We start from the raw sequence: 26,877 nt of genomic DNA, 5'->3' as shown, positions 1-26,877 counted from the left end.
TGAGCAGAGACTGATAGCCAAGTTCTGCACACATGAGGACGGCCTCATGAGATCCCCCCTCACTCTTCTAAATTCCAGTGAATATAATCCTAACCAATTTAGTCTCTCCTCATATGACAGACCTGCCATCCCAGGAATCAGCCTGGTAAGCCATTGCTGTACTCCCTTGATAGCAAGGGCATCTTTCCTCCGATAAGGACACCAAAACTGCACACAATACTCCAGGTATGGCCTCACCAACGCCCTATACAATTGCAGCAAAACATCCCTATCCCTATAAAGGCCAACGTACCATTTGCCTTCTTTACTGCCTGCTGTACCTGCGCGTTTACTTTCAGTGACTGATGCACAAGGACTCCAAGGTCTTGTTGAGTATCCACCTCTCTCAATATTCACCCATTTCAAGTAATAAATCTGTCTTCCTATTATTGCTACCAAAGTGGATAACCTCACATTTATCCACATTATACTGTATCTGCCACAGACTCGGTCTGTCCAAATCACGCTGAAGCATCTCTGCATCCTCCTCACAGCTCACCCTCCCATCCAACTTTGTATCATCTGCAAATTTGGAGATAATATATTCAGTTCCCTTTTCCAAATCATTAATATCTAACGTGAACAATTGGGGTCCTGGCAGAGATCCCTGTTGAACCCCACTAGTCATTGTCTGCCAATCAGAAAAAGATGTGGAGATGCCGGCGTTGTACTGGGGTAAACACAGTAAGAAGTCTCACAACAGTAAATAGGAATAAGGGACCTTGGTTCTCGAGGGAGACTGTAACACTGATTAAGAGGAAGAGAGAATTGTATGAAATGTACAGGCAGCAAGGATCAGATCAGATGCTCGGAGTATAAAAAGTGCAAGAAGCTACTTAAGAGGGAAATCAGGAGGGCTAAAAGAAGACATGAGGTTGCTTTGGTAGACAGAGTGAAGGAAAATCCAAAGAGCTTCTATAGGCATGTTAGGAGCAAAAGGATAGTGAGGATAGCTCATGTTCCGTTGTATAAAAAAGGTTCCAAAAGAAATCTGGGAAATTATAGGTCAGTAAGTTTGACGTTGGTGGTGGGCAAGTTATTGGAATACATAAATGGCACATTGTCTATACCTTTAAGACCTGGCTGGCTGTAGAGATTCACATTCTAATTAGTATTCTGTAACTTGATTTGTGTGTCTGTGCACTGTTTGAGAGCAGATATCCACTCCATCTGACGAAGGAGCAGTGCTCCGAAAGCTTATGGTATTTGCTACCAAATAAACCTGTTGGACTTTAACCTGGTGTTGTGAGACTTCTTACTGTGCTTAACCCAGTCCAACGCCGGCATCTCCACATCAATGGAAGAAGCCAGAGAGTGGTTGTGGAGGATTGCTTCTCTGAGTGGAGGCCTGTGACTAGTGGTGTGCCACAGGGATCAGTGTTGGGTCCATTGTTGTTTGTCATCTATATCAATGATCTGGATGATAATGTGGTAAATTGGATCAGCAAGTTTGCTGATGATACAAAGATTGGAGGTGTAGTGGACAGTGAGGAAGGTTTTCAAAGCTTGCAGAGGGATTTGGACCAACTAGAAAAATGGGCTGAAAAATGGCAAATAGAATTTAATGCAGACAAGTGTGAGATATTGCACATTGGAAGGACAAACCAACGTAGAACGTACAGGGTAAATGGTAGGACTCTGAAGAGTGCAGTTGAACAGAGGGATCTGGGAATACAGGTACAGAATTCCCTAAAAGTGACGTCACAGGTGGATAGGGTCGTAAAGAGTGCCTTTGGTACATTGGCCTTTATAAATCGGCGTATCGAGTATAAAAGTTGGAGTGTTATGGTAAGGTTATATAAGGCATTGGTGAGGCCGAATTTGGAGTATTGTGTACAGTTTTGGTCACCTAGTTACAGGAAGGATGTAAATAAGGTTGAAAGAGTGCAGAGAAGGTTCACAAGGATGTTGCCGGGACTTGAGAAGCTGAGTTACAGAGAGAGATTGAATAGGTTGGGACTTTATTCCCTGGAGCGTAGAAGATTGAGGGGAGATTTGATAGAGGTGTATAAAATTTTGATGGGTATAGATAGTGAATGCAAGCAGGCTTTTTCCGCTGAGGCTAGGGGAGAAAAAAACCAGAGGGCATGGGTTAAGGGTGAAAGGAGAAAAGTTTAAAGGGAATATTAGGGGGGGCTTCTTCACGCAGAGAGCGGTGGGAGTGTGGAATAAAGTGGTAAATGCTTTAACATTTTTAACACTTAAAAGTGTTTAACAATGTTAAATACTTTTAACATTTAAGAAAAACTTGGACGGGTTCATGGATGAGAGGGGTGTGGAGGGATATGGTCCAAGTGCGGGTCAGTGGGACTAGGCAAAAAATGGTTCAGCACAGACGAGAAGGGTCAAAAGGCCTGTTTCTGAGCTGTAATTTTCGATGGTTCTAACACCAGGTTAAAGTACAACAGGTTTATTTGGTAGCAAAATCCACCAGCTTTCGGAGCACTACTCCTTCATCAGGTATTTGGGAGTTGTGTTCACAAACAGGGCATATAAAGACACAAACTCAATTTACAAAATAATGGTTAGAATGCGAGTCTTTACAGGTAATCAAATCTTAAAGATACAGACAATGTGAGTGGAGAGAGCGTTAAGCACCGGTTAAAGAGGTGCATCATCTCCAGACAGAACAGTTAGTGAGATTTTGCAAGCCAAGGCAAGTCATGGGGGTTACAGACAGTGTGGCATGAACCCAAGATCCCGGCTGAGGCCATCCTCATGTGTGCGGAACTTGGCTATCAGTCTCTGCTCAGCGACTGTGCGTTGTCGTGTGTTGTGAAGGCCGCCTTGGAGAATGCTTACCCGAAGATCAGAGGCCGAATGCCCGTGACCGCTGAAGTGTTCCCCAACAGGAAGAGAACACTCTTGCCTGGTGATTGTCGAGTCGTGTTCATTCATCCGTTGTCGTAGCGTCTGCGTGGTCTCCCCAATGTACCATGCCTTGGGACATCCCTTCCTGCAGCGTATCAGGTAGACAATGTTGGCCGAGTTGCAAGAGTATGTACCATGTACCTGGTGGATGGTGTTCTCACGTGAGATGATGGCATCTGTGTCGATGATCCGGCACGTCTTGCAGAGGTTGCTGTGGCAGGGTTGTGAGATGTCGTGGTCACTGTTCTCCTGAAGGCTGGGTAGTTTGCTGCGGACAATGGTCTGTTTGAGGTTGTGCGGTTGTTTGAAGGCAAGAAGTGGGGATGGCCTTGGCGAGATGTTCGTCTTCATCAATGACATGTTGAAGGCTCCGGAGAAGATGTCGTAGCTTCTCCGCTCTGGGGAAGTACTGGACGACAAAGGGTACTCTGTCCGCCGTGTCCCGTGTTTGTCTTCTGAGGAGGTCGGTGCGGTTTTTCGCTGTGGCGCATCGGAACTGTCGATCTATGACTCGAGCGCCATATCCTGTTCTTATGAGGGCATCTTTCAGCGTCTGGAGTAGTCTGTGATCCTCCTCATCTGAGCAGATCCTGTGTATACGGAGGGCTTGTCCGTAGGGGATGGCTTCTTTAACGTGTTTAGGGTGGAAGCTGGAGAAGTGGAGCATCGTGAGGTTATCTGTAAGCTTGCGGTACAATGAAGTGCTGAGGTGACCATCCTTGATGGAGATGTATATGTCCAAGAATGCAACCGATTCCGGACAGTAGTCCATGGTGAGTCTGATGGTGGGATGGAACTTGTTGATGTCATCATATAGTTGTTACAGTGATTGTTCACCAATAGTCCAAAGGAAGAAAATGTCATCGATGTATCTAGTGTATAGCATTGGTTGAAGGTCCTGTGCGGTGAAGAGGTCTTGTTTGAATCTGTGCATGAAGATGTTGGCATATTGAGGTGCGAATTTGGTCCCCATGGCTGTTCCGTGTGTCTGGATGAAGAACTGGTTGTTGAAGGCGAAGACATTGTGGTCCAGGATGAAGCGGATGAGTTGTAAAATTGCATCGGGAGACTGGCAGTTGACGGCATTGAGCGCTGAGGCAGTTGCAGCAATGCCATCATCGTGGGGGATGCTGGTGTAGAGTGCCGAGACATCCATTGTGACGAGGAGTGCTCCTGGTTCAACTGCTCCATGAATGCTGAGTTTCTGTAGGAAGTCCGTAGTGTCGCGACGAAAGCCATCCCATCTTTGTACAATGGGTTTCAGGATGCCCTCGACGTAGCCAGAGGTTCTGGAAAAAGACCCAGTTATGCCAATGCTCTGCTTCCTATCTGCTAACCATCTCAGGACATTAACTGCAATCCCATGTGTTTTAACTTTACATAGTAGTCTGTTATGTGAGACCTTGTCAAAAACCTTCTGAATGTCTAAATGAGCCACATCCACTGATTCTCCTCGGTCAACTCTACTAGTTACATCTTCAAAAAATTCCAATCGATTCGTCAAATGTGATTTCCCTTTTGTAAATCCATGCTGACTTTGTCTGATTATACCACTACCTTCCAAATGCTGAGTTATGAAATCCTTGATATTAGACTCTAGCAACTTCCCCAGTCCCAACGTTAGGCTCACTGGTCTATAGTTTGCTGTTTTCTCTTTACCCCGCCTCTTTTTGAATGGCAGGTTTACATTAGCTACCCTCCAATCTGTAGGAACTATTCTAAAGTCCAAAGAATTTTGGAAAATAACCACCAATGGATGTGATATCCAGGGCCATTTCCTTAAGTATTCTGGGATGAAGATTATCAAGACCTGGAGATTTATCCACCTTCTATCCCATCAATTTCCCATAAACCATTTCTCTACTAATGCTGATTTCCTTCAGCACCTCACTAAAACATGTTTCTCTCAGCACTTCTGGCACATTATTCATGTCTTCCTTTGTGAAGACTGAAGCAAAGTACAAATTTAATTCCTCAACCATTTCTTTATTCCCCATTATGAATTCTCCCGTTTCTGACTGTAAAGAGGCCTACATTTGTTTGTCAATCTTTTTCTCTTTACATATCCATAGAAACTTTTACAATCTGTTATGTTCTGCGCTCGCTTACTTTTATACTCTATTTTTCCCTTCTTAATCAATCCCTTAATTCTCCTTTGCTGAATTTTAAACTGCTCCCAATCCTCGGGCCTATTGCTTTTTCTTACCAATTTGTAGGCTTCTTTCTTGAATCTGATACTATCTCTAATTTCCCTTTTAAGCCATGGTTTGGCCACAATTCCCTTACCACCCTTGTGCCAGACAGGAATAAACAACTTCTGGAGTTCACCTATTTGTTCTTTAAATACCTGCCACTGCCTTTCCTTTCAGTAATGTTTCCCAGTCCATCATGGCCAATTCATGCCTCATACCATCATAATTACCTTTTATTGAGATTCAGGACCCAGATCTCAGAATCAAGTACATCATTATCCACCTTGACAAAGAATTCTACCAATTATGGTCACTCATCCCCAAGGGTTCTCTCACAACTAGATTGCCAACTAATCCTTTCTCATTGCACAACACCCAGTCTAATATGGCCTGCTCCCTTGTTGGTTCCTCAATGTACTGCTCCAGAAAGCCATCCCGTATGCACTCCAGAAATTCCTCCTCTATTGTAACTGTGACAAATTTGACTCTCCCAATCTATATGCAGATTAAAGTCACCCATGATCACAGATGTTCCTTTAACACATGCATATCTGATTTCTTGTCTAATGCTTTTCCCAACATTACCACCTGTTTGGTGGACTGTATACCATCCCCACCAATGTTTTTTGCCCTTTGTTGCTTCTTACCTCGGCCCATACAGATTCCATATCATCTATGCTAATATCTTTCCTCAACAGCGTATCAATATCATCTTTAATCAACAATGCAACTCCACCAGCTTTTCCTTTCCGTCTGTCCTTCCTAAACACTCGATAGCCCTCAATGTTTAGTTCCCATCCTTGCTCACCTAGGAGCCGTATCTCCGTAATGCCAACTATATCATACCCCTTTACATCTATCTGTGCAACTAATTCATCCATTTTGTTTCGAATGCTCCGAGCATTCAGGTACAAAACCTTAAGGTGGATACTTTTAACGTTTCTTTTCCCTTTCCTACTATATTTTACTGTCTTTATCTGACTCTGGCCCTTGATTTCTCTACCTATCACTTTCCTTATTCTCCTTGCAGTCTTTTCCTCTTGTTCTTAATTCTCCCTGCTCTGAATCCTTACACCATAGGTTCCCATTCTCCTGCCATATTAGTTTAAACCCTCCCCAACCACTATAGCAAGTGCCTCTCACCCCATCAAGAACATCAGTCCCGATCCTGCCCAGGTATAACCCGTCCAGTTTGTACAGGTCCCACCTTCCCCAGAACCAGTCCCAATGCCCTAGGAATCTGAAACCCTCCCCCTCATACCATCTTCTCAGCCATGTATTCATCTCATGCATCCTGCTGTTTCTACTTTGACGAGCACGTGGCACAGATAGTAATCCTGAGATTACTACCTTTTGAGGTCCTACTTTTCAGCCTGCTATCTAGCTCCCTATATTCTTCCTTTAGGACCTCATCTCATTTTTTACTTATGTTGTTTGTGCCAATGTGTACTACGACCACTGGCTGTTCGTCCTCCCCCTTCAGAATGTCCTGCAGCTGCTCAGAGACATCCTTGACCCGAGCACGAGGGCGACAACATACCATCCTGGACTCTCTGGCTTGTGGCCACAGAAACGGCCATCTATTCCCCTTAGAATTGACTGCTCCTTGACATCAGTTCTTCCTCTACCCACTATACAGTCAGGGTGACTGCGATGACTTCTCCCAGAATGCTCTTCAGTGAAGTCTCTCTGCTACCTCTGCTGGAATTCCTCTCCTGTTTATCTTTGGATGGGTTCTTCCTCTACCCACTATACAGGTCAGGTGACTATGATGACTTCTCCCAGAATGCTCCTTGGCGAAGTCCCTCTGCCACCTCTGCTGGAAGCAGCTTTAGGAGGCTTCTATTTACTTGCCCTTGCAGGGAGAGAATGGGAATAGGGGGAAATGAGCCATGGAGGGAGTAGGATGGGGCATAGTATGGCAAAGGGACATGAGGAGGACCTGTTGAACTTATCTTTCAAAAAGGTTCCTTATTGCAGACTATGGTTCACAACACCTCTGAGGTGCCGTGGACTCTTAAAAAGCTGGCCCAACTCCATGGATATTGTGGCGGAGTAGGACTTTCCCTTCCCTGCAATGGAGCCAGTCAGGTCGGGAGTGATGGGTTCGGGTTTACAACATGAACTGGCCACACCCTTAAAATCAGAATGCCCGGGAATGTGGTCAGAAATCCTGGAATTGGAACCCACCTGCCATTTTTAAAGGGCACCCGAGTCAAAATCCAGGCCATGGTCTCTTAACTTCCATGGTCCCAATCATAGATCCAGCTAATTTGCAACATTTTTCTCACAACCCTCACCATCATTTCCCACTGCCAACTCCATTTCCTACTGCAACAGTCCCTATAAAAACTGTCCAAAACCACATTGTTTTCAAGTTGCTACCTGACCATTGGCCTTCCATTTGCCAGTTTCTCTGCAGCTGCCAGCCACTCCCTCATATCCATCTTTGATTCACTTGTCCCCACTAAAACCTTTACTCTTTATCTTGGCCATTCCATTGGTAAGCCCTCCATCCTCACTCCCTCAAATTCAGGAACACAGATATGAACAAAACTGGCACAAAACAGGTTTAACAACCAATCACCAGATTTGGCTGAAACATATCAAAGGAGTTAACTTGCCTTTCATAAAACCACTCCATTACTCCAGGATATTCTTGGAGGGCAAAGATAAACCTTGACATCCTTTCTCCAGCAACAATTTGAATTGATGTAGCTCATTTAACCTAATAAAATGTTTCAATGCACTTCAGTGTAATAAAACAAAATTTGACACTAAGCCATGCAAGGTAATATTAGGTGAGATGACCAAAAGCTTGATTAAAGTGATAGGCTTTAAGGAGGGCCTTAAAAGGAGGAAAGTGAGGTAGAAAGATAATTCCAGAATTTGGGGCTAGGCAACTGAAGGCATGGTCGCCAATGGTGTACCAATTAAAATTAGAGATGCTCACATGGCCAGAATGAATAACTACAGATATGTTGGAGGGTTGTTGGGCAGGAGATTATAGAGATAGAGATGGAAGAGGCCATGGAGGGATCTGAAAAAAAAAGAATTTTAATGTCAATACACTGCTTGACCAGAAGCCAATGTAAGTCAATGGGCATAGCATCGATATGTGAACGGGACTTGGTGTTAGTTTAAGATATGGACAGCAGAGATTTGGAATATCTCGAGTTTACAGAGGGTAGAGTGTAAGAGGCCAGCCAGGAATGTATTGGAACGTTGAAGTCTAGAGGTAACGAAGGTAAAAATGAGGGTTCAGCAGCAGATGAGCAGAGATGGGGTGAAGTTGCGTACTGTTATGGATGTGAAAATAGATGGTCTTGGTGATTGGTCTTGAAACACATTCATGCAATCATAGATCATAAATTTTTCTCCTCTACTCTCACCTCAAATAGGTTTTAAGAACTCATGAACTTCTTTGTCACCAAGGTTGAAATCACCCTTTTGGCTATCTCCACTTTTCCTCTTGCTCTCTAAGCCAAAACATCCCACAGAATTCCCCATATATAGCCCTGATCTCATCATTTTTCCTTCAGTTGCTCTTCCATCACTTTTCAACTCTTCTGAGCTCTTCTTTCCCATAAAACTCACCTCCTATTCCCTTGACCCAACTTACATTAAGCTGCTGAGCACTCAACTTCCCTTCCTGATAACAATGTTGGTTGACATTACACAGCTATTGTCCCCTCCCTTACAAAACCTTCATCACCAAAACCTACATTTGAATCCTTTGTTTCTGCAATCTATTGCCCCATCTTCAATTTTCCATTTCTCACTAAAACATTGCATTCTGTAATCATATCCCAAATACATTTTCAATCTCTCATAATTACATGTTTAATCTTTTCAATTAGCTTTCCAACCCTGCCTCAACATTAACCCTAATCAGTCATAAATTTCAAGCACATCAGCTTCTGCCCCACCCCAAATTCTGTGTATTTTCCACTGGCTGAGAGGCTCTCCCTACAATTTGACTTCAACTATTCACAGCCTCAGCAACCAATTTGGCCCCAAGCTGAGCTAATAAACTCTCCCTCAAATATTGTCTATTTCCATCTTCTACCACCACTCCAGCTTAACCTAGCTACAGCTGAAACTCTTATTTGTGCCTTTTGTATGTCTAGACCAAACTATTCTCAGGTGTAGATGAAGAAAAGGAGTGGGGCGGAGAACATATGATAAGGGATGGAAAGAGAACCTCTGAAAGACCATAAGAAATAGGAACAAGAACAGGCCATTAAGCCCTTCAAGCTTGCTCCATCAATTAATAAGATCATGGCTGATCTTACACTTACTAAGTCCACTTTCCTACCTTATCCCTTAATTTCCCTACTGATTAAAAACCTATCGATCTCAGCCTTGAAAATATTCAAGGACTCTGCTTCCACAGCTTCCTGAGGTAATGAGTTCCAAAGATTCACCACTCTGAGGGAAGAAATTTTTTCTCAAATAATGTTAAATGAGCACTCCCTTATTCTGCAACTGTGCCCTCTGGACCTATATTCTACCATGGAGTGGAAAAATAAGACCATAAGATATAGGAGCAGAATTAGGCCATTCAACCCATCGAGTCTGCTCTGCCATTCAATTATGGCTGATATGATTCACATCCCCATTCTCCTTCCTTCTCCCATAACCCTTGATCCCCTTATTGATCAAGAACCTATCTTAAAGACACTCAATGACCTGGCTTCCACAGCCTTCTGTGGCAATGAGTTCCACAGATTCACCACCCTCTGGCTAAAGAAATTCCTCCTCATCTCCGTTTTAAAGGAGTATCCCTTCTCTGAGATTATGCCAACGAGTTCTAGTCTCTCCCACTAGTGGAAACATCAACCACACGTCCACTCTATCTCGGCCTTGCAGTATTCTGTAAATTTCAATTAGATTCCCCCCTTATCCTTCTAAACTCCATCGAGTATAGACCCAGATGACTCATATGACAAAGCCTTAATTCCTGGGATCACTCTTGTGAACGTCCTCTGGATCCCCTCCAAGGCCAGCACATCCTTGGGTATGGGCCTCAAACTGCTCACAATATTCCAAATGGGATCTGACCAGAACCTTATACAGCCTCGGCAGTACATCCCTGCTCTTGTATTCTAGCCCTCTAGAAATGAACGTTAACATTGAATTTGTCTTCCTAACTGTCCAAAGATGTGCGGGTTAGGTGGATAGGCCATGCAAAATTGCCCCTTAGTGTCAGGGGGACCAGCTAAAGTAAATTTATGGGGATAGGTCCTGGGTGGGGTTGTGGTTGGTGCAGACTCGATGGGCCGAATGGTCTCCTTCTGCACTGTAGGATTCTATGATTCTATGAACTGAACCTGTATATTAACTATAAGAGAGTCCTGAACCAGGACTCGAAAGTTCCTTTGTGCTTCAGATTTCCGAAGCCTTTCCCCATTTACAAAATAATCTATGCCTCTATTCTTCCTACCAAAATGCATAACCTCACTTTCCCACGTTGTATTCCATCTGCCACTTCTCCTAGCCTGTCCAAGTCATTCTGCAGCCTCCCCACTTCCTCAACACTACCTGTCCCTCTACATATCTTTGTATCATCCGCAAATTTAGCAACCATGCCGTCAATTCCATCTTTCAGATCATTAATGTATATAGTGGAAAGTTGTGGTCCCAACTCTGACCCCTGTGGAACACCATGAGTCACCGTTTGCCATCCTGAAAAGGACCCCCTTATCCCCACTCTCTGCCTTCTGTCTGTAAGCCATTCTTCTATCCATGCCAGTACCTTACCTCTAACAACATCGGCTCTTAGCTTATTTAGCAACCTCCTGTAAAGCACCTTATCAAAGGCTTTCTGGAAATCCAAATAAATCAGGCCCACTGGCTCTCCTTTGTCTAACTTCTTTATTATCTCCTCAAAGAATTCTAACAGATTTGTCAGACATGACTTCCCTTTGATGAAGCCGTGATGACTCAGCCCTATTTTACCATGCATTTCCAAGTATTCCGCAATTTCGTCCTTAATAATGGATTTCAAGGTATTACCTATGACCGAGGTCAGGCTAACTGGCCTATAATTTCCCATTTTCTGCCTCCCTCCCATGTCAAACAGGGTGTTAAATTAGCCTTTTTCCAGTCCTCGGGGACCTTCCCTGACTCCAGTGATTCCTCCCAACATTTACCCTGTATAATCCCCTGAGAATCTTATGTTTCAATCATATCACCTCTCGTTCTTCTGAACTTCCAAGGAGTACAGACCCAACCTGTTTAATCTTTCCTCATATGGCAGTCCCTCCATACCCAGGATCATATTAAATTTCCGCTGTACTGTCTCCAATGATAATATATCTTTCTTTAAATAAGTGGATCAAAACTGTGCACTGTATTCTAAATGTGGCCTCACTAGTATCTTGTACAGTTGCAGCAACGCCTCTTTACTTTACACATTTATATATTGGGGAAGGCTAATTACAACAATATTAGGCAGGGACTGAAGAATGTAGATGGGGGCAGATGTTTGAGGGCAAATCAACATCTGGCATGTGGGAGGCTTTAAACTGTAAGTTGATAGGAATTCAGGGCCGGCATGTTCCTGTAAGGATGTAGGATAAGTATGACAAGTTTCAGGAACCTTGGGTAACGAGAGACATTGTGAGCCTAGTCAAAAAGAAAAAGGAAACAAGTGTGAAATACAAGGAAAGTAGAAAGAAACGTAAGCAAGGAGTCAGAAGGGCTAAAAGGGGTCACGAAAAGTCTTTGGCCAGCAGGACTAACGGTTGGCCCACTCAAGGACAGGGGAGGGAATCTATGCGTGGAGCCAGAGGAAACAGGCGAGGTATTGAATGAATGCTTTGCGTCAGTATTTACCAAAGAGAAGGACTTGGTGGATGATGAGTCTGGAGAAGGGTATGTAGATAGTTTGAGTCATGTTGAGATCAAAAAGGAGGAGGTATTGGGGGGTCTTGAGAAACATTAAGGTAGTCAAGTCCCCAGTGCCTCATGGGATATACCCCAGATTACTGAGGGGGGCAAGGGAGGAAATTGCTGGGGCCTTGAAAGAAATCTTTGTATCCTCACTGGCATCAAGGGAGGTCATGATGTGGAGATGCCAGCGTTGGACTGGGGTAAGCACAGTAAGAAGTCTCACAACACCAGGTTAAAGTCCAACAGGTTTATTTGGCAGCACAAGCTTTCAGAGCCTCACTCCTTCATCAGGTGAGTGAGGACCCAGGTGAGGGAGGTCCCAGAGGATTGGAGAATAGCCAATGTTGTTCCTTTGTTTAAGAAGGGTAGCAAGGATAATCCAGGTAATTACAAGCCAGTGAGCCTTACCTCAGTGGTAGGGAAATTATTGGAGAGGATTCTTTGAGATAGGATTTACTCCCATTTGGAAATAAGTGGACGGATTAGCGAGAAGCAACATGGTTTCATGAAGGGGGGGTTGTGTCTCACTAACTTGATCAAGTTTTTCGAGGAAGTGATGAAGACAATTGATGAGGGTAGGGCAGTGGATGTTGTCTACATGGACTTCAGTAAGGCCTTTGACAAGGTCCCTCATGGCAGACTGGTACAGAAGGTGAAGTCGCACGGCATCAGAGGTGAACTGACAAGATGGATACAGAGCTGGCTCGGTCATAGAAGTGGAGATGCTGGCGTTGGACTAGGGTAAACACAGTAAGAAGTCTCACAACACCAGGTTAAAGTCCAACAAGTTTATTTGGTAGCAAAAGCCACACAAACTTTCGGAGCTCCAAGCCCCTTCTTCAGGTGAGTGGGAATTCTGTTCACAAACAGGGCATATAAAGACACAGACTTAATTTACATGAATAATGGTTGGAATGCGAATACTTACAGCTAATCAAGTCTTTAAGATACAAACAACGTGAGTGGAGAGAGCATCAAGACAGGCTAAAAAGATGTGTATTGTCTCCAGACAAGACAGCCAGTGAAACTCTGCAGGTCCAGGCAGGCTGTGGGGATTACAAATAGTGTGACATGAACCCAATATCCCGGTTGAGGCCGTCCTCGTGTGCGGAACTTGGCTATCACTTTCTGCTCAGCGACTCTGCGCCGTCGTGTGTCACGAAGGCTGCCTTGGAGAACGCTTACCTGAATATCAGAGGCCGAATGCCCGTGACCGCTGAAGTGCTCCCCAACAGGAAGAGAACACTCTTGCCTGGTGATTGTCGAGCGGTGTTCATTCATCCATTGTCGCAGCGTCTGCATGGTTTCCCCAATGTACCATGCCTCGGGACATCCTTTCCTGCAGCGTATCAGGTAGACAATGTTGGCCGAGTTGCAGGAGTATGTACCGTGTACCTGGTGGATGGGTGTTCTCACGTGAGATGATGGCATCTGTGTCGATGATCCAGCAAGTCTTGCAGAGGTTGCTGTGGCAGGGTTGTGTGGTGTCGTGGTCACTGTTCTCCTGAAGGCTGGGTAGTTTGCTGCGGACAATGGTCTGTTTGAGGTTGTGCGGTTGTTTGAAGGCCACAGCCTGCCTGGACCTGCAGAGTTTCACTGGCTGTCTTGTCTGCAGACAATACGCATCTTTTTAGCCTGTCTTGATGCTCTCTCCACTCACATTGTTTGTATCTTAAAGACTTGATTAGCTGTAAGTATTCGCATTCCAACCATTATTCATGTAAATTGAGTCTGTGTCTTTATATGCCCTGTTTGTGAACAGAATTCCCACTCACCTGAAGGGGCTTGGAGCTCCGGAAGCTTGTGTGGCTTTTGCTACCAAATAAACCTGTTGGACTTTAACCTGGTGTTGTTAAACTTCTTACTCGGTCATAGAAGAGAGGGTAGCAGTGGAAGGGTGTATTTCTGAATGGAGGGCTATAACAAGTAGCATTCCTCGGGGATCATGTTGGGACTTTTGCTTGGGGCCAGGGCATTGAGCTTAAAAATTGACAAGTCTTGTTGCAGCTTTATAGAACCTTAGTTAGGCGCACTTGGAATGTAGTGTTCAATTCTGATCGCCACACTACCAGAAGGATGTGGAGGCTTTGGGAGAGGGTACAGAAAAGATTTACCAGTTGCCTGGTGTGGAGGGCATTAGCTATGAGAAGAGGTTGGAGAAACCTGGGTTGTTCTCAGTGGAATGACGGAGGTGAGGGGGCGACCTGATAGAAGCCTAAAAGATTGAGGGGCATGGACAGAGTGGATAGTCAGAAGCTTTTTCCTAGGGTGGAAGAGTCAATTACCAGGGGGCATAGGTTTAAGGTGCGAGGGGCAAGGTTTAAAGATGTACGAGGCAAGTTTTCTTTTTTACAGAGGGTAGTGGGTGCAGATACGATAGTGACTTTGTGACAAATACATGAATAGGATGGGAAGGGAGGGATATGATCCCTGGAAGGGTAGGGGGTTTTAGTTCAGACGGGCAGCATGGTCAATGCAAGCTTGGAGGGCCGAAGGGCCTGTTCCTACGTTGTAATTTCCTTTGTTCTCCAGTCCCCTCGAAATAAGAGCCAACATTCCATTTGCCTTCCCTATTACCTGCTGCATCAGTATACTAGCTTTTTGGGTTTCAGGAACAAGGACCCCCAAGTCCCTTTGTGCTACTGCTTTCTGCAGTCTCTCTCCATTTACATAATACACCTTCTTGTTCTTTCTTCCAAAATGAACAATCTCACATTGAATTCCATTTGTCAAATTTATGCCCACTCACTTAACCTGTCAACTACCTCCAACACTATCTTGTGTAGTAGCCTTTTATCTGTCACCTTATCAAATGCCTTTTGAAAATCCAATATTCACCACTGACTGGTTCTCCTCTATCTACTCTGGCTGGTAACTCCTTAAATCTCCAGTAAATTTGTCAGACATTAATTCCCCTTCATGAAACCATGCTGGCTTTGCTTGATCAGATTATGGCTTTCTAAATGCACTGTTATTCTCTTCTTCATCGAATCATAGAATCCCTACAGTGCAGAAGGAGGCCATTCGACCTATCTAACCTGCACCAACAACAATCTCACCCAGGCCCTGTTCCCATAACCTCATATAATTACACTGCTAATCTTCCTGACACGAAGGGGCAATTTAGCATGGCCAATCAACCTAACCCGCACTTCTTTAGACTGTGGAGGAAACACTCGTAGACACGGGGAGAACATGCAAACTCCACACAACCAGTCACCAGAGGCTGGAATTGAACCCGGGTCCCTGGCGCTGTGAGGCAGCAGTGATAACCACTGTGCCGCCTTAATAATCGCCGTCTTAATAATCAATTTGAATATTTTTCTAATAATTGAAATTAGATTAATTGGCCTGTAGTTTCCTGCATTTTGCCTCCTTCGCTTTTTGAACAAGCATACTATATTCACAGTTTTCTGATCCTTTAGCACAGTTCCTGAATCCAAGGATTTTTGGAAAAAGATTACCAATGGGCGGCACGGTAGCACAGTGGTTAGCACTGCTGCTTCACAGCTCCAGGGACCTGGGTTCGATTCCTGGCTTGGGTCACTGTCTGTGTGGAGTTTGCACATTCTCCTCGTGTCTGCATGGGTTTCCCCCGAGTGCTCCGGTTTCCTCCCACAGTCCAAAGATGTGCGGGTTAGGTTGATTGGCCATGCTAAAATTGCCCCTTAGTGACCTGGGATGCATAGATTAGAGGGATTAGCGGGTAAAATATGTAGGGATATGGGGTTAGGGCCTGGGTGGGATTGTGGTCGGTGCAGACTCGATGGGCCGAATGGCCTCTTTCTGTACTGTAAGGTTTCTATGAATCCATGGTCTCTAACTACTGCCTTTAAGATTCTGGGGTGCAGACCATCAGGTTCAGGGGACTTGTCAGCCATTAACCCCATTAGTTTGCCCAAAACTAATTGTCTGATGGTGACTATATTTAATTCCTCCCCTTATTTTTTTACTATTTCTGGGATGCTTGTGGTATCCTCTTCAGTAAAGGCCAATACAAAATATCTGTTTAACTCCTCTGCCATTTCTTTGTTCCCCATAATTACTTCCCCAGTTTCATTCTCAGGGGCCATTGCATTCTTTTACTTCTCTCTTCTTTTTAAGATACTTTAAAAGTTCTTATTGTCTGCTTTTATGTTTCTCACTAGCTTGCCTACAGTTTCTCCTACCTGATTATCTTTTTACTCAATCTTTGCTACATTCTGAATCTACTCCACTCTCACCACTACTAATCTTTGCCATCTTATATGTTTCCATTTAACATATGCCTTTTGGAATCTGTTGGCCTGCAGCTACAAGTGTTTAAAGAATGTCATTCTTTCTTAAATTACATGTATAAAATTTGTTGATGAATAAATGCTGCTGTAACATTATTGTAATGCACACCAGTTGCGGATAGCAGACAGATTTTCAGGTTAGAGAACCCAAACAAAAGTAGAATTGCATATAATCTACCATTACAACAGGCTCAAAAGTATTTTCCTCTTCTTTTTAGATATTGCACTACACTTAAGATGACTTGTTTCAGATAAATATGTTCTATTACAGTCACAAAGATTGTAGTGTGAAAAATGTTGTGCTAAATTATTTTTTGTCGCTTAATAATGAACCCAAGAGCAAATCACTACTCATCAACTTCTGCTAAGAATTCACAATGACATTTAGTCTACTGCACTTGCTTTAAAGTGCAGAATTTCAACACGAGGAATTTCCATAGAAGCATTAAAAATTGAATTCAGTCGAACAGCAGAACATGAAAACATATAGTTAATAATACCCAAAAAGGGAGAAACAGTAATTTTAATAGATTAAAACAATATATATATATATATATATCTTGTAGGGAATCATCAGTCCCCTTTCCTAGGTTGGATCTTCATAGGATTCCCCAGTAAGTGAGCAGCTACTCTGTCATGAGTATCAGTAACACCAGTAGCTCTACAATTACCACTAGATGGAGATATAGGAGTTCAAATTATCATAACTAAACTGCCATTAATAGCTGTAGAGCCTGGCAACCTTACGGACTGAATTTGGGTGGTCCCTTCCAGTCTGTAGTCAGGATGTTTATATGACGTTTAGTCAGATATGTGTATTTCCTTACCCGGAGTGATTTTTCCTAATTTAAAATAAATTCCATCAGTAGGTTTTTTGGTGATTTTTAAAAAAGTTATTTAGAAATCATAGAAACCCTATAGTGCAGAAAGAGGCCATTTGGCCCATCGAGTCTGCACCAACCACAATCCCACCCAAGCTCTACCTCCATATCCACCTGCTAATCCCTCTAACCTACGCATCTCAGGACACTAAGGGGCAATTTTAGTATGGCCAATCAACCTAACCCACACATCTTTGGACTCTGGGAGGAAACCGGAACACCCGGAGGAAACCCACGCAGACACGAGGAGAATGTGTAAACTCCACACAGACAGTGACCCAAGCTGGGAATCGAACCCAGGTCCATGGAGCTGTGAAGCAGCAGTGCTAACCACTGTGCTACCGTGCCACCCAAGTGTGTTATTAACACACTTGCCCTAGATGTTTGAAGTGCAACATCTCTATCCCTCATCTCACTCACACAATCACACATGAAAAGATTAGAACAGATGAAGTTAAATTTGTAATTATAAAGCTTAGACTCTATGTTGAAGCATGCCTGATGTCTTTTTAGTTGATCCTTTAGTTGGAGTGAAGGTCTTTTAGAAATAAAGGATTCTCATGAAGCTGCAAAACCGTGAGTAGATAAATAACCAGATTAGTTGAGGTGGACTTAAATGCTGCATCAAGTATAGCACTTGAATATTGCTTAAAGAAAAAGGCATGTTGTCAAAGTTTTTCGTCTTGCACTCTTCAGGACAATTGACAATAATACCAAATGTAAAGACAACAACCATTCATGCCGCTCGAGAGGAGTGTGGATTCGTTGGCAAGTGAACTTTGATTGATCAGAGGCTTTGTCATGCAGAATGCACCAGTTAACTGATAACTGCCAAGCTTTGTCTAAATTCTCCTATTTGGTCAAGGCATTGCCCTGGGGACTGAACCAGAGAATGTCTGCCTATCTCACAAATGAGCAATGTGGTATAAGATATTCAGTGCCAATGTGATGCAAGGTGTAGCCCATATATCCCAAAGATTGGATTATATCAAACAGCACATTCCTTTACAAATGTGTTACTTGACAGTGGAGTGGAGGCAGGTTCAATCAAGGCATTCCAAGAGGAATTGGATTATTATTAAAAAGGAAGAATGCACAAGATTATGGGGAGAAGGCAAGGAAATGGCATTGGATGCATTTCTCAGAGAACCAGCACAGATATCATGAGCTGAATGGCCTCCTTCTGTGCAATAACAATTCTGTGATTTACCATCTTTTCTGCACTTAAAAATATACACTTAAATGTTCAATTCTAATTGATTATTTTAAAATGCATATTTGAAGTTAGTCTCAGAAATTGTGACTATGAAACCATTGTCGATTTTTATAAAAACCCATCTGGTTCACAAATGCTCTTCATGGAAGGAAACCTGCCATCATTCACTGGCCTGGCCTCATGTCACGTACTGTGACTGCCTCTTAAATGCCCTCCAAAATGCTTTAACAAGCAGTTATATCAAATTGTTAAGGAAAAGACAAAAAAGGAATGAAACTGGATGGACCACAAAATGGCACACTCCACCCTGTCAACACTGCAAAATTCTCCTTACTAATATCTGTGGGCTTGTATCAAAATTGGGAGAGCTATCCCATAGACCAGTAAAGCAACAGCCTGATAGTCATATTCACCAAATATACCTTGTTGACAATGTCCCATCACTATCCCTTGTTATGTCCTGTCTCACGAGCAGGACAGGCCACCGGAGGCGGCTGCACACAGGTTTATAGTCAAGATGGAGTTGCCCAGGGAGTCCTCAATATTGAACTCTTGGCATCAGATCAAATATGGGCAAGGAAACCTCCTGTTTATGACCACCTACAGAAATCCCGCTCAATCCGCTCCTACCTTAATGGGTGAATAAAGAACAAAGAAAATTACAGCACAGGAACAGGCCCTTCGGCCCTCCAAGCCGGCACAGACTATGCGGCCCGATTTAACTAAAACCTCCTACCCTTCTGGGGACCATATCCCTCCATTCCCATCCTATTCATGTATTTGTCAAGACGCCCCTTAAAAGTCACTATCGTACCCGCTTCCACTACATCCCCCGGCAGCGAGTTCCAGGCACCCACCACCCTCTGTGTAAAAAAAAACAAAATCTGCCTCGTACATCTCCTTTAAACCTTGGCCCTCGCACCTTAAACCTGTGCCCCCTAGTAATTAACTCTTCCACCCTGAAGAAAAAGCTTCTGACTATCCAGTCAGTGAGTCGATACTCTTTTATGTTGAACGCCATTTAGAAGTAGTACTAAGGGTGACAAAGGCACAGAATGTAATCTGGGTGAGGGACTTCAATGTCCATCACCAAGAGTGGCACATAGCAGCACAACTGCCTGAGCCCCAAAGGGCATAGCTCCCAGATTGGGTGGTGAAGGAACCAACAAGATGGAAAACTTGCATCACCTTGTCCTCACCAATATACTTGTTGCAGGTTCACGATTCCATCACAATATTGGTAGGAGTGACTACGGCACAGTCCCCATGGAGACAAAGTCCTGCCTTCACAATTAGGATATTTTCCATTGTTCCCCCAACACTAACTAACCTCCCTCCTAAAACACCTATCCACACACATCCAAGCATTCTCCCACCTCCAAGTCACCTCTCTCAGCACTTATGCATGCTCAAAGTATGACTCCTAATTGTCTCAACCAGCTGAACACCCACCCCTTAGCTACTCTCACTACCCAAGTACTCCAATACTGACACCTGAACATCTCTCTGCTCCTTTCAATTTTACACCCTCTCATTCTGTTTGCATGTCTCCAAAGCTACTAAAAGCACTCCCAACAACTGTTCTGCATAGCTCCTGCATACCTGCAACATGGGAGCATCGTCCGGGTCCTGGACTTGAAGACATTTTATGTTTTTTTTTTTAAAAAGCTAAACAGATAAGACCATTAGCTTCCAATTGTCACAACAAATTGCATAGTCAACCAAAAAGTACCATTAATCTAACAAACCAAAATTCAGCAAATGCTGGAAATTTGAAATGATGTGGAGATGCCGGCGTTGGACTGGGGTAAACACAGTAAGAAGTCTCACAACACCAGGTTAAAGTCCAACAGGTTTATTTGGTAGCAAACACCATAAGCTTTCGGAGTGCTGCTCCTTCGTCAGATGGAGTGGTCTCTGTTCTCCAACAGTGCACAGACACACAAATCAAGTTACAATCAAGAAATCGTCGTCCAGTACTTCCCTGGAGCGGAGAAGCTACGGCATCTCCTCCAGAGCCTTCAACATGTCATTGATGAAGACGAACATCTCGCTAAGGCCATCCCCACACCCCCACTTCTTGCCTTCAAACAACCACGCAACCTCAAACAGACCATTGTCCGCAGCAAACTACCCAGCCTTCAGGAGAACAGTGACCATGACACCACACAACCCTGCCACAGCAACCTCTGCAAGACGTGCCGGATCATCGACACGGATGCCATCATCTCACGTGAGAACACCATCTACCAGGTACACGGTACATACTCTTGCAACTCGGCCAACGTTGTCTACCTGATACGCTGCAGGAAAGGATGTCCCGAGGCATGGTACATTGGGGAAACCATGCAGACGCTACGACAATGGATGAATGAACACCGCTCGACAATCACCAGGCAAGACTGTTCTCTTCCTGTTGGGGAGCACTTCAGCAGTCACGGGCATTCAGCCTTGGATCTTCAGGTAAGCGTTCTCCAAGGTGGCCTTCACGACACACGACAGCGCAGAGTCGCTGAGCAGGAACTGATAGCCAAGTTCCGCACACGAGGACGGCCTAAACCGGGATGTTGGATTTATGTCACATTATCAGTAACCCCCACAGCTCGCCCCTGGTCTTGCATAATCTCACCAGCTGTACTGTCTGGAGACAATACACATCTCTTTAACCTGTGTTTAATGTTCCCTCCAACCACATTATCTGTACCTTTTAAGACCTGGCTGGCTGTAGAGATTTGCATTCTAATTAGTATTCTGTAACTTGATTTCTGTGTCTGTGCACTGTTGGAGAACAGAGACCACTCCATCTGACGAAGGAGCAGCGCTCCGAAAGCTTATGGTGTTTGCTACCAAATAAACTTGTTGGACTTTAACCTGGTGTTGTGAGACTTCTTACGGAAATTTGAAATACAGAGAATATTGGAAATGATCAACAGGTCTAAGGAGTCAGATTGGACTCAAAATTACTCGGTGTCTCTCTTCCCCAATACTGTCAGACCCGCTGAGCTTTTTCACTATTTTTTGTACTATTAAGGTCACTATAATAAACTGTGACAAATTCAATGATTCAATCGCCATAAATCTGCTAACATATTAGAATATAGGTCCAAACCTTGGTGAGGGCAATGGTTCCATGGGGAGCGCTGCTAGTCAAGGCCACAGCACCATGGAGTGAGAGTGGAAGGAAGTATAGTAGAACGCTCAGGAATGCAATTTGTGATTCAATTGTTGGAGGAGCAGACTTCATTTTTGAGGCCACAGAAGTCACTCTGGAATGAAGTCTCCCTGGTATCAGGATCAAGAATGTCATTAAATGGTTGCTGAACATTGTGGTGGAGGTAAACAGCCAGATGTCTTGGTTCATTTTGGAACAAATAACATAGGTAGAAAGAGGGAGGAGATCCTGGAGGCAGATTTCAGGGAGTAGGAAATAGATTAAAATGCAGAACCTCAAAAGTGGTAATCTCCAGATTACTTCCAGGGCCATGTGCCAGGGAGCACAGATATAGGAGGAGAAGACAGCTAATCGCACTGTTGGAGAGATGGTGCAGAGGAAGGGCTTTAGATTACGAGGGAAAGGGGATCAGTTCTGGAGAAGCCAGACCCGTACAAGTCAAATGGGTTGCACCCCATCAGAGACACGACTAATATGAGATTTTCTTGTGCTGTTGGAGAGGGTTTAAACCGTTTGGCAGGGAGGTGGGAATCCTGGCATAGATTCGGAGGAAAAAGAGAGGCAAAGCCAGAAATAGAAGGAAGGAAATGAACAGATGTTAGCATAGAGGAAAATTCTGTGGTTTTGTACCACTGGGAAGCACCTAGGGTTTAGCCACACTGGGTTATGCTGTGCCATTAGGGAGCACAGATTCATTGCTTTGAATTTGTTGTGATGTGGAGATGCCGGTGTTGGACTGGGGTAAACACAGTAAGAAGTTTAACAGAAGTGCATTTAGGATATTTTCGAACATAGGATATTTTCGAACATAGGATATTTGAAAATATTCGAACATCTCGCCAAGGCCATCCCCACACCCCCACTTCTTGCCTTCAAACAACCGCACCACTTCTTGCCTTCAAACAACCGCACAACCTCAAACAGACCATTGTCCGCAGCAAACTACCCAGCCTTCAGGAGAACAGTGACCATGACACCACACAACCCTGCCACAGCAACCTCTGCAAGACGTGCCGGATCATCGACACAGATGCCATCATCTCACGTGAGAACACCATCTACCAGGTACACGGTACATACTCTTGCAACCCGGCCAACGTTGTCTACCTGATGCGCTGCAAAAATGTCCCGAGGCATGGTACATTGGGGAAACTATGCAGACGCTGCGACAACGGATGAATGAACACCGCTGACTTTAACCTGGTGTTGTTAAACTTCTTATTGAATTTGTTGAACAGTGATAAACTTCAGCTCTAATTAGAGATTGTGGGGTGGCATTAAAAACAAATACATCATACTCCTGTCAGTTGGGGCTAAGAGACAGATCACATTCTATAGCTTCTATACCTTTTGCATTGAATTTATCCCAGGTAGTGTTAGAGTGAAATCCTTTACTATTACTGCTCTATTGTTGTTGCACTTCTTAGCAATTTCCTACATATTTGCTCTATGTTCCTCCGTTTTCCATTCTACAGTGTACTTCCAGTAATTGGCTTGCCCCTTTTCGTTGCTCAGTTCAACCCAGAATGTCTTTTTGATGCGCCTTCCAGCATATCGTCCTTCTCACATGTAAGATTAGTTATTTAGCCAATATCGCGACATCCCTCTTTTTAAAAACAAAACTCTTCCTATCCAGGCTATCTAAAAACAGTGACCAGGATGTTGAGCTGCCATTTCAGCCTTTCTTTAAGCAACATTTCAAAAGCTAGCATACTTCCATTTATCTGTACTCTTGGCTCATCAGCCTTATTCCTTCCATTGAGTTACAGACCACAAACAGCTCCTTTGTAGTCTGCTTCCTCACTGTTTCCAAATTTGAGGTACTTACCTCTAACTCAGAACATTTTGCCAATTAGCTTGCTGTGTATCTTGGTTTCTAGAAAAGCAGGAGATAAAATGGGAGCATATCAAGAAAGGAACCTATAATGATGAAGGCTTGTGATTGACTTCTTTCACAGAAAAATGGACAACTCCAAAACTAGCAATATCTTGGAATAAGAAACAGTTGACATATTGTCACTGTAAACATATGGTACAATAATATATTGCAGGCGACTTGGCAGATGGCTAGGCCAGCATTTATTGTCCATCCCCAATTGGCCTGGAGAAGGTGATGAGTTGCCTTTTTATGCTGCTGCATTCCATGTGGTGTAGGTACACCCACAGTGCTGTCAGAAAGGGAGTTTCAGGATTTTGATCAAACGACAGTGAAGGAACGGCAATATATTTCAAAGTCAGGATGGTGTATGGCTTGGAGGGAACTACCACGTGGTGGAGCTCACGTGTCTACTTATCCTTCTAGATGGCAGTGGTTGTAGGTTTGGCAGCTGCTGTCCAAGGAGGCTTGGTGAGTTCTCACAGTGCATCTTGTAGATGGTGTACACTGCTGCCACTATGCATCGGTGCTGGAGGGAGTGAATGTTTGTGGATTGTAGCCAATCAAGCAAGCTACTTTCTTCTGGATGCTGTCGTGCTTCTTTGAGTGTTGGAGCTGTACTCATCCCAATAATTGGAGAGTATTCCATCAGATGCTCAACTTGTGCCTCGTAGACGGTGGACAGCCTTTGTAGAGTTTGGAGGGGCTTACTTGCTGAGGATTGCTAGCCTTTGACCTGCTCGTGTAGCCACAGTATTTATATGGCTAGTCCAGTTCAGTTTGTGGACAATGGGAACCCCCAGAATATTGATAGTTATACACCCATATAAAATATTGATCAGAATATCTATTATAAAATATAGCATGCACTTATCAAACCCAGTTATACACATTTATTGTAAGGAAAGCTTGCAATAAATTTCCTACAACTTACTGGCTCACCATTCATACTTGGCATGGACAGAATCACACAATCACACACACCCAAAAGATTGCGAGGTTTCTTGTCGTTGAATATCTGGGAGGTCTGTTCTCAGATGAATTTTGAAAGCGGAACAGGTTATGTAATTTAGCTGCTTGATGACTTGCAGCTAGTTTCAAAGTCTGGTTTTCAGATTAGCCGATGATTGATGTTTGATGGATCTGCTGAATCAATAAGGGTACAATTCCTGAACCTAGTTTCAATCACATGACCACTGGGTTAAGACTTCTGAGGCTCATCCAGTCTATTTTGGATGGGGCTGATCAACGTTACAATAGGAAGTTGAAAGTGGAAGTTGATAATGGCTATTGAGTTTCGATCTTCCTTTCTGCCCAGGATGAAAATGGAGACAGGCAGTCTAGAAACTCCACACAGTCTCTAGGTTTTGGTCCATTGTCAAACAGTGATGTGTGTGAATTCTACAAACTGGCTGCAAGGAACTCTCACTTATGTCCATATTTAATTAGATATTTGCCAGAGACTTAATACTGTCAAAAGTTCAAGTGTCAAAAATCACATGATTTGCAGCAGCCATCTTAATAGTTTGTTTTCTTTTATTTGTTCACAAGTTGCGTGCATTGCTGGCGAGGCTAGCATTTATTGCCCATGTGAAGGTGATGGTGGACAGGCTTTGAGGAGCAAGGAGGGAGTTACTCTCTGCAGAGCAAAAATCGTGCTCAATTTTTTAAGTATTGACTAAAGGTTCATAATATGACATGCCTGTACTGGGCATGATAGATCGTTCATCCACCTAACTACACAACTCCCTATTGCCACTGCAACTGCCTCACCACTCATTAATACAGACATTCATCAACACAGCACAGTTATAGTTCTTCTTGGCCCTTCAATACTTAAACTCAACCTACCTCCAACCTTCACTAATTTTCTCCTCAATTATTACGACTTGGTGACTACATTTCCGCCAAAACTACTTACTTCCCGATCACCTAATCTACTCCAATCAGTGGCGGATTTACAGTTAATAGGGCCCTCTGCTCAGCTTCATTTTTACCATCCACATCATAAGCTAAGAAAATACACAAATTGACCAGTGTTCCTTCACTTGTAAAAACATGCCTGTATGATAATTGCCTTGTTGAAATCCAAGCTTACCTTTTCTTTGAATTTAAGATGCCAAATATTGCAAGGTGGGCAAACTTGTTGATGAGAAATAAGATGGAAGAATCAGCTTATGACAGTGCTGCAGCATAGGCAAGGCCAAATTGTTAGAAACTGATACCGCAGGAATCTAGAAATGCACTTGTGTTTTTCACAGGTTATTTTATATACGCTTTTACCAATCTATAAGGAAGTTAAAACAATGCGCTATACATATAGAAGCATTTTGAATGGCTAAGGCCTTTGTCCGATAATTTTTAATGAAATGTTGTCTACGACCAATACATCTCGTAAAAACATTGCCCAGCAAGACTCTTTGTTGGGAACAAATCTGTGCTGAAGCAAATACTCCAATCAACAAGATACATAGGCTGCCATTCACTATAATTTCACAGATTTTCATTTGGTTCAAAGAATAAAAGTTAACTCCCTCTGAAGAAATCAAAAATGGTAAATTCACACAAGTAGAATCCAAGTTCAATTTCAGGTGACTTTATCTGGTACAATTCCAAACCTTCATCCTAGGAACTGGGTTGAGGCAGCTGAAAATGCAGCAAAGTATTCTTACGCTCTGGGAATTAATTCAATTTAAATGAGGAAAATAGGATTCTTTCTGGAGACCAGTCTTGGAGTGAGATGGGGGTCAGAGGCAGGCTACTATCGTGTGGAGTCCTGCTTCTCTTCGGAGGTTAAACAGAGGCTGAAGATGGAATTCGAAAGATGTATAACAATTCAAACAGCTCAAGTTTTGGTCATGTGAAAGGTGGTTTTATGTGCACCTATTCAGCTAATGAGGCCCCCTTGTGTTTTGAGCAACTACCCAGAGCCATTAGCAGCACATTGGAGATGACTGCTCCCAGATAGCTCTGCCTTTGGCCAGAGCTGACTGGTGCAGACTTATCGTCCATGATTCCTTTGTGTTGAGTTGGCTGGAATGTTTATGCAAGTCATGTTCCAGGAGGGTGATGAGTTAACCTTTTGTCCATTGGAATCTTCCAGATCTACCTACATGTGACCAACTACAGCCATTTCATCAGCCCAGCAATTGTCCATTTTGAAAAACAGAATTTAAACAAGAGAATGTGGAAGAGAAACAGATTTTTAAGATTCTTTTTCTTTACTAAATTAATTAAGAAATACCTTGTAAAGAGGCACTTCCAATTGTCAATGTTTCCAAACTTGTCAGATGTTCCTGACTCATCATATTTCAAATTTTAACTCTTTTCAATACAGGAAAAAAAATGTTTACCAGAAGCATTTCTGACAGGTATTGTTAAAAATATTTTCAGAATAGTTTCTATATTTTGAAAGATAGCCTACAAAACCATCGCATACAAGTCTACACCGATCTG

The 26,877-nt window shown here is 43.4% G+C and overlaps 2 protein-coding genes across 2 annotated transcripts in view; both read right to left on the bottom strand.

Annotated features, from left to right (window-relative positions):
* The window catches only part of gpr180 (G protein-coupled receptor 180), a 174,055-nt gene that overhangs the window by 137,271 nt on the left and 9,907 nt on the right, over positions 1-26,877 (bottom strand). The window lies entirely within an intron of this gene.
* Positions 5,855-26,877, bottom strand: part of gpc6a (glypican 6a) — a 1,457,751-nt gene continuing 1,436,728 nt past the window's right edge. The window contains exon 10 of the transcript XR_013498862.1: positions 5,855-5,864. The gene's annotated coding sequence lies outside the window, so the exon portion shown is untranslated. The remainder of the gene's footprint in view (positions 5,865-26,877) is intronic.

This window comes from Mustelus asterias, chromosome 10, assembly GCF_964213995.1.
Source record: "Mustelus asterias chromosome 10, sMusAst1.hap1.1, whole genome shotgun sequence".
Classification (NCBI taxonomy): domain Eukaryota; kingdom Metazoa; phylum Chordata; class Chondrichthyes; order Carcharhiniformes; family Triakidae; genus Mustelus; species Mustelus asterias.
This window is presented reverse-complemented; position numbering and strand designations above follow the sequence as displayed.